This window comes from Arachis stenosperma, chromosome 4 (assembly GCF_014773155.1).
Source record: "Arachis stenosperma cultivar V10309 chromosome 4, arast.V10309.gnm1.PFL2, whole genome shotgun sequence".
Taxonomy (NCBI): Eukaryota; Viridiplantae; Streptophyta; class Magnoliopsida; order Fabales; family Fabaceae; genus Arachis; species Arachis stenosperma.
The window spans coordinates 36,434,796-36,444,948 of record NC_080380.1 but is presented as its reverse complement, the minus strand read 5'-3'; the positions used below and the strand labels follow the sequence as shown (position 1 = coordinate 36,444,948).

General features: G+C 41.2%; 1 non-coding gene across 1 annotated transcript; it reads right to left on the bottom strand.

Moving 5' to 3' along the window:
• Positions 1–1,078: 1,078 nt before the first annotated feature.
• Positions 1,079–1,186, bottom strand: LOC130978733 (small nucleolar RNA R71). The gene has a single exon (XR_009086350.1). It is a non-coding gene; the product is annotated as a small nucleolar RNA R71 (small nucleolar RNA).
• Between the last annotated feature and the right edge of the window lie 8,967 nt (positions 1,187–10,153).

Sequence of the window (10,153 nt, the reverse complement as noted above, 5' to 3'; positions counted from 1 at the left end):
ATTGAACAATTCAAGTATGCTGCCTTTTCTGTTGAGAAAGGTTTAATGTTTGAATCATATCTTTTCTTGTTAGGCAAGTCATTAATTTTTAAAATCAAATCTTTTTTTTTAAAAAAATTGTTTTCAAATCATATCTTTTCAATCATATCTTTTTAAAACCATAACTTTTTAATCATATCTTTTTAATCACATCTTTTTCAAAACAGTTTTTAATCATATCTTTTTTATTTCTAATTTCAAAATCTTTTTCAAAAAATTACTTGATCTCTTTCTCACTCTTGATTTTCGAAAATCAAATTAAAGTTTTTCAAAATGTTTTTAAAATCCTTTTAATTAATTTTCGAAAATTTCTTCCTCTCTTCTCACATCCTTCTATTTATGGAGTACCACTCCTCCTCAATGCACAATTCGAACTCTATCTGACTAAGTTCAAATTCTTCTCCTTCTTCCTTCTATTTTTCTTCTTCTCTGACACCTCAAGGAATCTCTATACTGTGACATAGAGGATTCCACATTTTCTTATTCTCTTCTCTTCCATATGAGCAGGAACAAGGACAAAAGCATTCTTGTTGAAGCTGACCCTGAACCTAAAAGGACCTTGAAGCGAAAGCTAAGAGAAGCTAAGGCATAACTCTCTGTAGAGGACCTAACAGAAATCTTCAAAGAAGAAGATATGGCAGCCAAAAACAACAACAATGCAAACAATGCAAGGAAGGTGCTGGGTGACTTTACTGCACCTACTCCCGACTTCTATGGGAGAAGCATCTCTATCCCTGCCATTGGAGCAAACAACTTTGAGCTTAAGCCTCAATTAGTTTCTCTAATGCAACAGAATTGCAAGTTCCATGGACTTCCATTGGAAGATCCTCATCAGTTCTTAGCTGAATTCTTGCAAATCTGTGACACTGTCAAGACTAATGGGGTTGACCCTGAGGTCTACAGACTTATGCTATTCCCTTTTGCTGTAAGAGACAGAGCTAGGGCATGGTTAGACTCACAACCTAAAGAAAGCCTAGACTCATGGGAAAAGCTAGTCAATGCCTTCTTGGCAAAGTTCTTTCCACCTCAAAAATTGAGTAAGCTTAGAGTGGAAGTCCAAACCTTCAGACAGAAGGATGGAGAATCCCTCTATGAAGCTTGGGAAAGATACAAACAATTGATCAGAAAATGTCCTTCTGACATGCTTTCTGAATGGAGCATCATAGGTATTTTCTATGATGGTCTCTCTGAACTATCCAAGATGTCTTTGGATAGCTCTGCTGGAGGATCTCTTCATCTGAAGAAGACGCCTACAGAAGCTCAAGAGCTAATTGAAATGGTTACAAATAACCAATTCATGTACACATCTGAAAGGAATCCTGTGAACAATGGGACTAATCAGAAGAAAGGAGTTCTTGAGATTGATACTCTGAATGCCATATTGGCTCAGAATAAAATATTGACTCAACAAGTCAATTTGATTTCTCAAAGTCTGTTTGGAATGCAAAATGCACCAAGCAGTACTAAGGATGCTTCATCTGAAGAAGAAGCCTATGATCCTGAGAACCCTTCAATGGAAGAGGTGAATTACCTAGGAGAACCCTATGGAAACACCTATAATTCTTCATGGAGAAATCATCCAAATTTCTCATGGAAGGATCAACAGAGACCTCAACAAGGTTTCAACAACTATAATGGTGGAAGAAACAGGTTTAGCAATGGCAAGCCTTTTCCATCATCCTCTCAGCAACAGACAGAGAATTCTAAGCAGAACCCCTCTGACTTAGCAACCATGGTCTCTGATCTAATCAAAACCACTCAAAGTTTCATGACTGAAACAAGGTCCTCCATTAGGAATTTGGAGGCACAAGTGGGTCAGCTGAGCAAGAAAGTTACTGAACTCCCTCTTAGTACTCTTCCAAGCAATACAGAAGAAAATCCAAAAGGAGAGTGCAAGGCCATCAACATGGCCGAATTTGGAGAGGAAGGAGAGGCAGTGAACGCCACTGAGAGAGACCTCAATGGGCGTGCACTGACCTCCACTGAGTTCCCCAATGAGGAACCATGGGAATCTGAGGCTCAAAATGAGACCATAGAGATTCCATTGGACTTTCTTCTGCCTTTCATGAACTCTGATGAGTATTCCTCCTCTGAAGAGGATGAGTATGTCACTGAAGAGCAAGTTGCTAAATACCTTGGAGCAATCATGAAGCTAAATGACAAGTTATTTGGAAATGAGACTTGGGAGAACAAACCTCCTTTGCTCACCAAAGAACTGGATGACTTGTCTAGGCAGAAATTACCTCAAAAGAGACAAGATCCTGGGAAGTTTTCCATACCTTGTACCATAGGCACCATGACCTTCAAGAAGGCTCTGTGTGACTTAGGGTCAAGTGTAAACCTCATGCCTCTCTCTGTACTGGAGAAAATAGGGATCTTTGAGGTGCAAGCTGCAAGAATCTCACTAGAGATGGCAGACAATTCAAGAAAACAAGCTTATGGACTTGTAGAGGATGTTCTGGTGAAAATTGAAGACCATTACATCCCTACTGATTTCATAGTTCTAGAGACTGGGAAGTGCATGAATGAATCTATCATCCTTGGCAGACCCTTCCTAGCCACAGCTAAGGCTGTGATTGATGTTGATGGAGGTGAACTGATCATTCAAGTGAATGAAGAATCCTTTGTGTTTAAGGCTCAAGGATATCCCTCTGTCACCATGGAGATGAAGCATGAAGAGCTTCTCTCAAATCAGAGCCAAACAGAGCCCCCACAGTCAAACTCTAAGTTTGGTGTTGGGAGGCCACAACCAAACTCTAAGTTTGGTGTTGAACCCCCACATTCAAACTCTAAGTTTGGTGTTGGGAGGTCCCAACATTGCTCTGAGCATCTGTGAGGCTCCATGAGAGCCCTCTGTCAAGCTATTGACATTAAAGAAGCGCTTGTTAGGAGGCAACCCAATGTCATATTTTATCTATTTTCCTTTGTTATTTTATGTTTTCTATAGGTTGATGATCATGAGAAGTCACAAAATCAATTGAAAAAGCAAAAACAGAATGAAAAACAGGAAGAAAAACAGCACACCCTGGAGGAAGAACCTACTGGCGTTTAAACGCCAGTAAGGCTAGCAGATGGGCGTTTAACGCCCAGTCTGGCACCATTCTGGGCGTTTAACGCCAGAAAGGGGCACCAGACTGGCGTTAAACGCGAGGAAAGGGCAAGAACCTGGCGTTAAATGCCAGAAATGGGCACCAGCCCGGCGTTTAACGCCAGAATTGGCTCAAAACGCATTTTTGCATGCCATTTGGTGCAGGGATGACTTTTCCTTGACACCTCAGGATCTGTGGACCCCACAGGATCCCCACCAACCCCACCACCCTCTTTCTTCTTCACCCATTCACCAATCACCTCAATACCTCTTCCCCAAAAACCCTTCACCTATCAAACCCCATCTTCTCTTCACCACTCACATCCATCCTTCATAAAACCCCACCTACCTCACCCTTCAAATTCAAACCACTTTCCCTCCCAAACCCCACCCATACATGACCGAACCATGAGCCCCCCTCTCCTATATAAACCTTTCTTCACTCCTTCATTTTCACACAACCTAAACACCACTTCTCCCCCTCTTTGGCCGAACACAAAGCCATTCCCTTCTTCCTCATTTCTTCTTCTTCTACTCTCTTCTTTCTTCTTTTGCTCGAGGACGAGCAAACCTTTTAAGTTTGGTGTGGTAAAAGCATTGCTTTTTGTTTTTCCATAACCATTCATAGCATCCAAGGCCGGAGAAACCTCTAGAAAGAGGAAAGGGAAGGCAAAAGCTTCCACCTCCGAGTCGTGGGAGATGGAGAGATTCATCTCAAGGGTGCATCAAGACCACTTCTATGAAGTTGTGGCCTTGAAGAAGGTGATCCCCGAGGTCCCTTTTTCACTCAAAAAGAGTGAATATCCGGAGATCCGACATGAGATCCGAAGAAGAGGTTGGGAAGTTCTTGCCAACCCCATTCAACAAGTCGGAATCTTAATGGTTCAAGAGTTCTATGCCAATGCATGGATCACCAAGAACCATGATCAAAGTGTGAACCCGGATCCAAAGAATTGGCTTACTATGGTTCGGGGGAAATACTTGAATTTTAGTCCGGAAAATGTAAGGTTGGCATTCAACTTGCCTATGATGCAAGGAGATGAACATCCTTACACTAGAAAGTTATGAATGTCCTATGAATCCATCACCTTTCTTAAATAAACAATGTTCTTAATTGAAAAGGAGAAGAATTGCATGAATTTTGAATTTTATAACAGTTTAATTATTTTGATGTGGTGGCAACACTTTTGTTTTCTGAATGTATGCTTAAACAGTGCATATGTCTTTTGAATTTGTGGTTCATGAATGTTGGCTCTTGAAAGAATGATGAAAAAGGAGACATGTTACTGAGGATCTGAAAAATCATAAAAATGATTCTTGAAGCAAGAAAAAGCAGTGAATATAAAAAAAAAAGAGAAGAAAAAGCGAAAAAAAAAACGGAAAGAGAAAAAGAAAGAAAAAAAGAAAGAAATAAAGTTGTGATCCAAGGCAAAAAAGAGTGTGCTTAAGAACCCTGGACACCTCTAATTGGGGACTCTAGCAAAGCTGAGTCACAATCTGAAAAGGTTCACCCAATTATGTGTCTGTGGCATGTATGTATCCGGTGGTAATACTGGAAGACAGATTGCTTTGGGCCACGGCCAAGACTCAATAAGTAGCTGTGTTCAAGAATCATCATACTTAACTAGGAGAATCAATGACACTATCCGGATTCTAAGTTCCTAAAGAAGCCAATCATTCTAAATTTCAGAGGATAGAGTGAGATGCCAAAACTGTTCAGAGGAAAAAAGCTAAAAGCCCCGCTCATCTAATTAATACTGATCTTCATAGATGTTTTTGGAATTCATTGCATATTCTCTTCTTTTGATTTTATTTGATTTTCAGTTGCTTGAGAACAAGCAACAATTTAAGTTTGGTGTTGTGATGAGCGGATAATTTGTACGCTTTTTGGCATTATTTTTAGTATGTTTCTAGTAGGATTTAGTTAGTTTTTAGGATATTTTTATTAGTTTTTAGTTAAAATTCACTTTTCTAGACTTTACTATGAGTTTGTGTATTTTTCTGTGATTTCAGGTATTTTCTGGCTGAAATTGAGGGACCTGAGCAAAAATCTGATTCAGAGACTGAAAAGGACTGCAGATGCTGTTGGATTCTGACCTCCCTGCACTCGAAGTAAATTTTCTAGAGCTACAGAAGCCCAATTGGGGCGCTCTTAACGGCGTTGGAAAGTAGACATCCTGGGCTTTCCAGCAATATATAATAGTCCATACTTTGCCCAAGATTTGATGGCTCAAACCGGCGTTCAAAGTCACCTTCAGAATTCCCAGCGTTAAACGCCGGAGCTGGCACCAAAGTGGGAGTTAAACGCCCAAACTCGCACAAAAGCTGGCGTTTAACTCCAAGAGAAGTCTCTACACGAAAATGCTTCAATGCTCAGCCCAAGCACACACCAAGTGGGCCCGGAAGTGGATTTTTATGTCATTTACTCACCTTTGTAATTCTTAAGCTACTAGTTCCCTATAAGTAGGACCTTTTTACTATTGTATTTTCATCTTGGTTTTTCTGGTTCCCTCTCTGGGACCGAAGCCAATGATCACTCTTGTTCTTATGTATTTTCAACGGTGGAGTTTCTACACACCATAGATTAAGGTGTGGAGCTCTGCTGTACCTCGAGTATTAATGCAATTACTATTGTTCTTCTATTCAATTCCGCTTGTTCTTGTTCCAAGATATCACTTGTTCTTCAACTTGATGAATGTGATGATCCATGACACTCATCATCATTCTCACCTATGAACGTGTGACTGACAACCACCTCCGTTCTACCTTAGATTGAGTGAATATCTCTTGGATTCCTGATACACGATGCATGGTTGATCGCCTGACAACCGAGCGCTCGTCTGACAAACGAGCCAGCCATTCCGTGAGATCAGAGTCTTCGTGGTATAGGCAAGAACTGATGGCGGCATTCAAGAGAATCCGGAAGGTCTAACCTTGTCTGTGGTATTCTAAGTAGGATTCGATGATTGAATGACTGTGACGTGCTTCAAACTCCTGAGGGCGGGGCGTTAGTGACAGACGCAAAAGAATCACTGGATTCTATTCCGGCCTGATTGAGAACCGACAGATGGATAGCCGTGCCGTGACAGGGTGCGTTGAACATTTCCACTGAGAGGATGGGAGGTAGCCACTGACAACGGTGAAACCCTTGCATAAGCTTGCCATGGAAAGGAGTAAGAAGGATTGGATGAAGACAGTAGGAAAGCAGAGAGACGAAAGGGACCAAGCATCTCCATTCGCTTATCTGAAATTCCTACCAATGAATTACATAAGTATCTCTATCTTTATCTTTATGTTTTATTCATATATCATCCATAACCATTTGAGTCTGCCTGACTAAGATTTACAAGGCGACCATAGCTTGCTTCATACCAACAATCTCCGTGGGATCAACCCTTACTCGCGTAAGGTTTATTACTTGGACGACCCAGTGCACTTGCTGGTTAGTTGTGCGAAGTTGTAGTGATCACAATTTTGTGCACTAGATAGCTGTGTGCCTTAAACACAAGGTAGTCCCCATTCAATTGAAGGACTAATTCTCCTCTGTTAACATCTATCACGGCTTCTGCTGTGGCTAGGAAAGGTCTTCCAAGGATGATGCATTCATCCTCCTCCTTCCTAGTGTCTAAGATTATGAAATCAGCAGGAATGTAAAGGCCTTTAACCTTTACTAACACGTCCTCTACTAATCCATAAGCTTGTCTTACTGACTTGTCTGCCAATTGTAATGAGAATAAGGTAGGCTGTACCTCAATAATCCCCAGCTTCTCCATTACAGATAGTGGCATAAGATTTATGCCTGACCCTAGGTCACACAGAGCTTTCTCAAAGGTCATGGTGCCTATGGTACAGGGTATTAAGAACTTGGTGGACGAAATTATGATCATCAACAATGGCTCCAAAGACTTGGTGCTCTCAAACATAAATCACACTTTGTCACAACTCCGCACAACTAACCAGCAAGTGTACTGGGTCGTCCAGGTAATACCTTACGTGAGTAAGGGTCGATCCCACAGAGATTGTTGGTATGAAGCAAGCTATGGTCATCTGGTAAATCCCAGTCAGGCGGATTTAACTAATTTAAGAGATTATTGGTTTTTCGAATAATAATAAAAAATTAAATAGAAAATAGTTACTCATATAATTCAATGGTGGGAATTTCAGATAGGTGCATCGAGATGCTGTGTTCCTTCTAAATCTCTGCTTTCCTACTGCTTTTATCCAATCTTTGTCACTCCTTTCTATGGCAAGCTGTATGTAGGGCATCACCGTTGTCAATGGCTACATCCCATCCTCTCAGTGAAAATGGTCCAAATGCTTTGTCACAGCACGGCTAATCTTCTGTCGGTTCTCGATCATGTTGGAATAGAATCCCTTGATTCTTTTGCGTTTGTCATCACGCCCAGCAATCGCGAGTTTGAAGCTCGTCACAGTCATTCAATCCCGGAATCCTACTCGGAATACCACAGACAAGGTTAGACTTTCCGGATTCCCATGAATGCCGCCATGAATTCTAGCTTATACCACGAAGATTCTGATTAAGGAATCCAAGAGATATGCGCCCGGTCTAAGGTAGAACGGAAGTGGTTGTCAGTCACGCGTTCATAGGTGAGAATGATGATGAGTGTCACGGATCATCACATTCATCATGTTGAAGTGCAACGAATATCTTAGAATAAGAATAAGTTGAATTGCATAGAAAATAGTAGTACTTGCATTAAAACTCGAGGTACAGCAGAGCTCCACACCCTTAATCTATGGTGTGTAGAAACTCCACCGTTGAAAATACATAAGTGATGAAGGTTCAGGCATGGCTGAATGGCCAGCCCCCAAAACATGATCAATAGTCTCCTAGGATTGATAATAAAATAAAACTGAGACCAAAGATGAAAATACAATAGTAAAAAGTTCTATTTATACTAAACTAGTTACTAGGGTTTACAGAAGTAAGTAATTGATACATAAATCCACTTCCGGGGCCCACTTGGTGTGTGCTTGGGCTGAGCCTGATCTTTACACGAGCTGAGGCTTATCTTGGAGTTGAACGCCAATTCGTAACGTGTTTTTGGCGTTCAACTCAGGTTCATGACGTGTTTCTGGCGTTTGACTTCAGAATGCAGCATGGAACTGGTGTTGATCGCCAGTTTACGTCGTCTAATCACGAATAAAGTATAGACTATTATATATTTCTGGAAAGCTCTGGATGTCTAATTTCGAACACCATTGAGAGCGCGCCATTTTGAGTTTTGTAGCTCCAGAAAATTCATTTCGAGTGCAGGGAGGTCAGAATCCAACAGCATCAGCAGTCCTTTGTCAGCCTTTTATCAGAGTTTTGCTCAGGTCCCTCAATTTCAGCCAGAAAATATCTGAAATCACAAAAAAAATACACAAACTCATAGTAAAGTCTAGAAATATGAATTTAGTATAAAAACTAATGAAAGCAAGTCTAAAAGTAGCTAGATCCTACTAAAAACTACCTAAAAACATTGCCAAAAAGCGTATAAATTATCCGCTCATCATTGCGTCATCCACGCGGTCGCGTGGATCAAATTGTGCCAAATGCACGCCTCCAGCCACATTCCGGTGCAACTCTCTGTCCAATCTTCTTTATTTCCAATGCTTATGCAACTCGGACGCGTCGGTGATGCTGGTGCGTCGCGTGCGATTTCTCTCTTTTTTTATGCAAATGCAGTATGCAGATGAGGTGCAAGATATAGGCAGTAGTACAGAGAAGAGTTATAGATGATGGAAGATAAGGAGAAGAAGAGGAATGATCATACCGTGGTGGGTTGTCTCCCACCTTGCACTTTGCTTTAACGTCCTTAAGTTGGACGCTTCATTAGCTCAGTTTTCTGTTGCGAGTGGATCCTCCAAGAGGAAGATATCTAACTCCTTATTTTTCGTCACCTTCTCACCATGGTAGAGCTTCAAATGATGTCCATTAGCCTTGATGAGTTCAGAGCTTGAAGGGTGACTTAGGTGAAAAACTCCATACGGCTCAGCCTTCTCAACTCTATATGGACCTTCCCACCTTGATCGCAGCTTGCCTGGCATGAGCCTTAGTCTGGAGTTGTAAAGGAGGACTAAATCCCCAGGTTAGAACTCTTTCCTCTTGATGTGTTGATCATGTACAGCTTTCATTTTTTCCTTGTACAGCCTTGATTTCTCATAAGCTTCTAGGCGAAGGCTCTCCAATTCTTGTAGTTGCAACTTCCTTTCAGCTCCGGCTTTCTCAAATCCCATGTTGCATTCCTTTACTACCCAAAAAGCTTTGTGCTCCACTTCAACTGAAAGATGACAGGCCTTTCCATAGACTAAGCAAAAAGGACTCATCCCAATAGGTGTCTTATATGCTGTTTTGTATGCCCAGAGTGCATCTTGTAGCCTGGTGCTCCAATCTCTTCTATGAGGTTTGACTATCTTCTGCAATATGCGCTTTATCTCTCTGTTAGACACCTCGGCTTTCCCATTAGTCTGAGGATGGTAGGCTGTTGCTACTTTATGAATGATCTCATGCTTCTTCAGTAATCTTGTTAGTCCCCTGTTACAAAAATGGGTGCCTTGATCGCTCACGATTGCTCGTGGTGATCCAAAGCGACAAATAATGTGGTTTCTAACAAAGGAAACAACAGTGTTAGCATCATCAGTACAGGTAGGAATTGCTTCCACCCATTTAGAAACATAATCTACAGCTAACAGTATATAAAGGTGGCCATTAGAATTTGGAAATGGACCCATGAAGTCAATGCCCCAAACATAAAAAATTTCACAGAAAAGCATAATTTGTTGAGGCATTTCATCCCTCTGGGACATATTACCAAACCTTTGGCATGGGGGACAAGATTTACAAAATTCAGCAGCGTCTTTAAAAAGAGTAGGACACCAGAATCCACAGTCTAAGATTTTTCTAGCTGTTCTTTGAGGGCCAAAATGTCCTCCACTCTCACATGAGTGACAGGCCTCTAAAATGGACTGAAATTCTGATTGAGGCACACACCTTCTAATTACCTGATCAGCGCCACATCT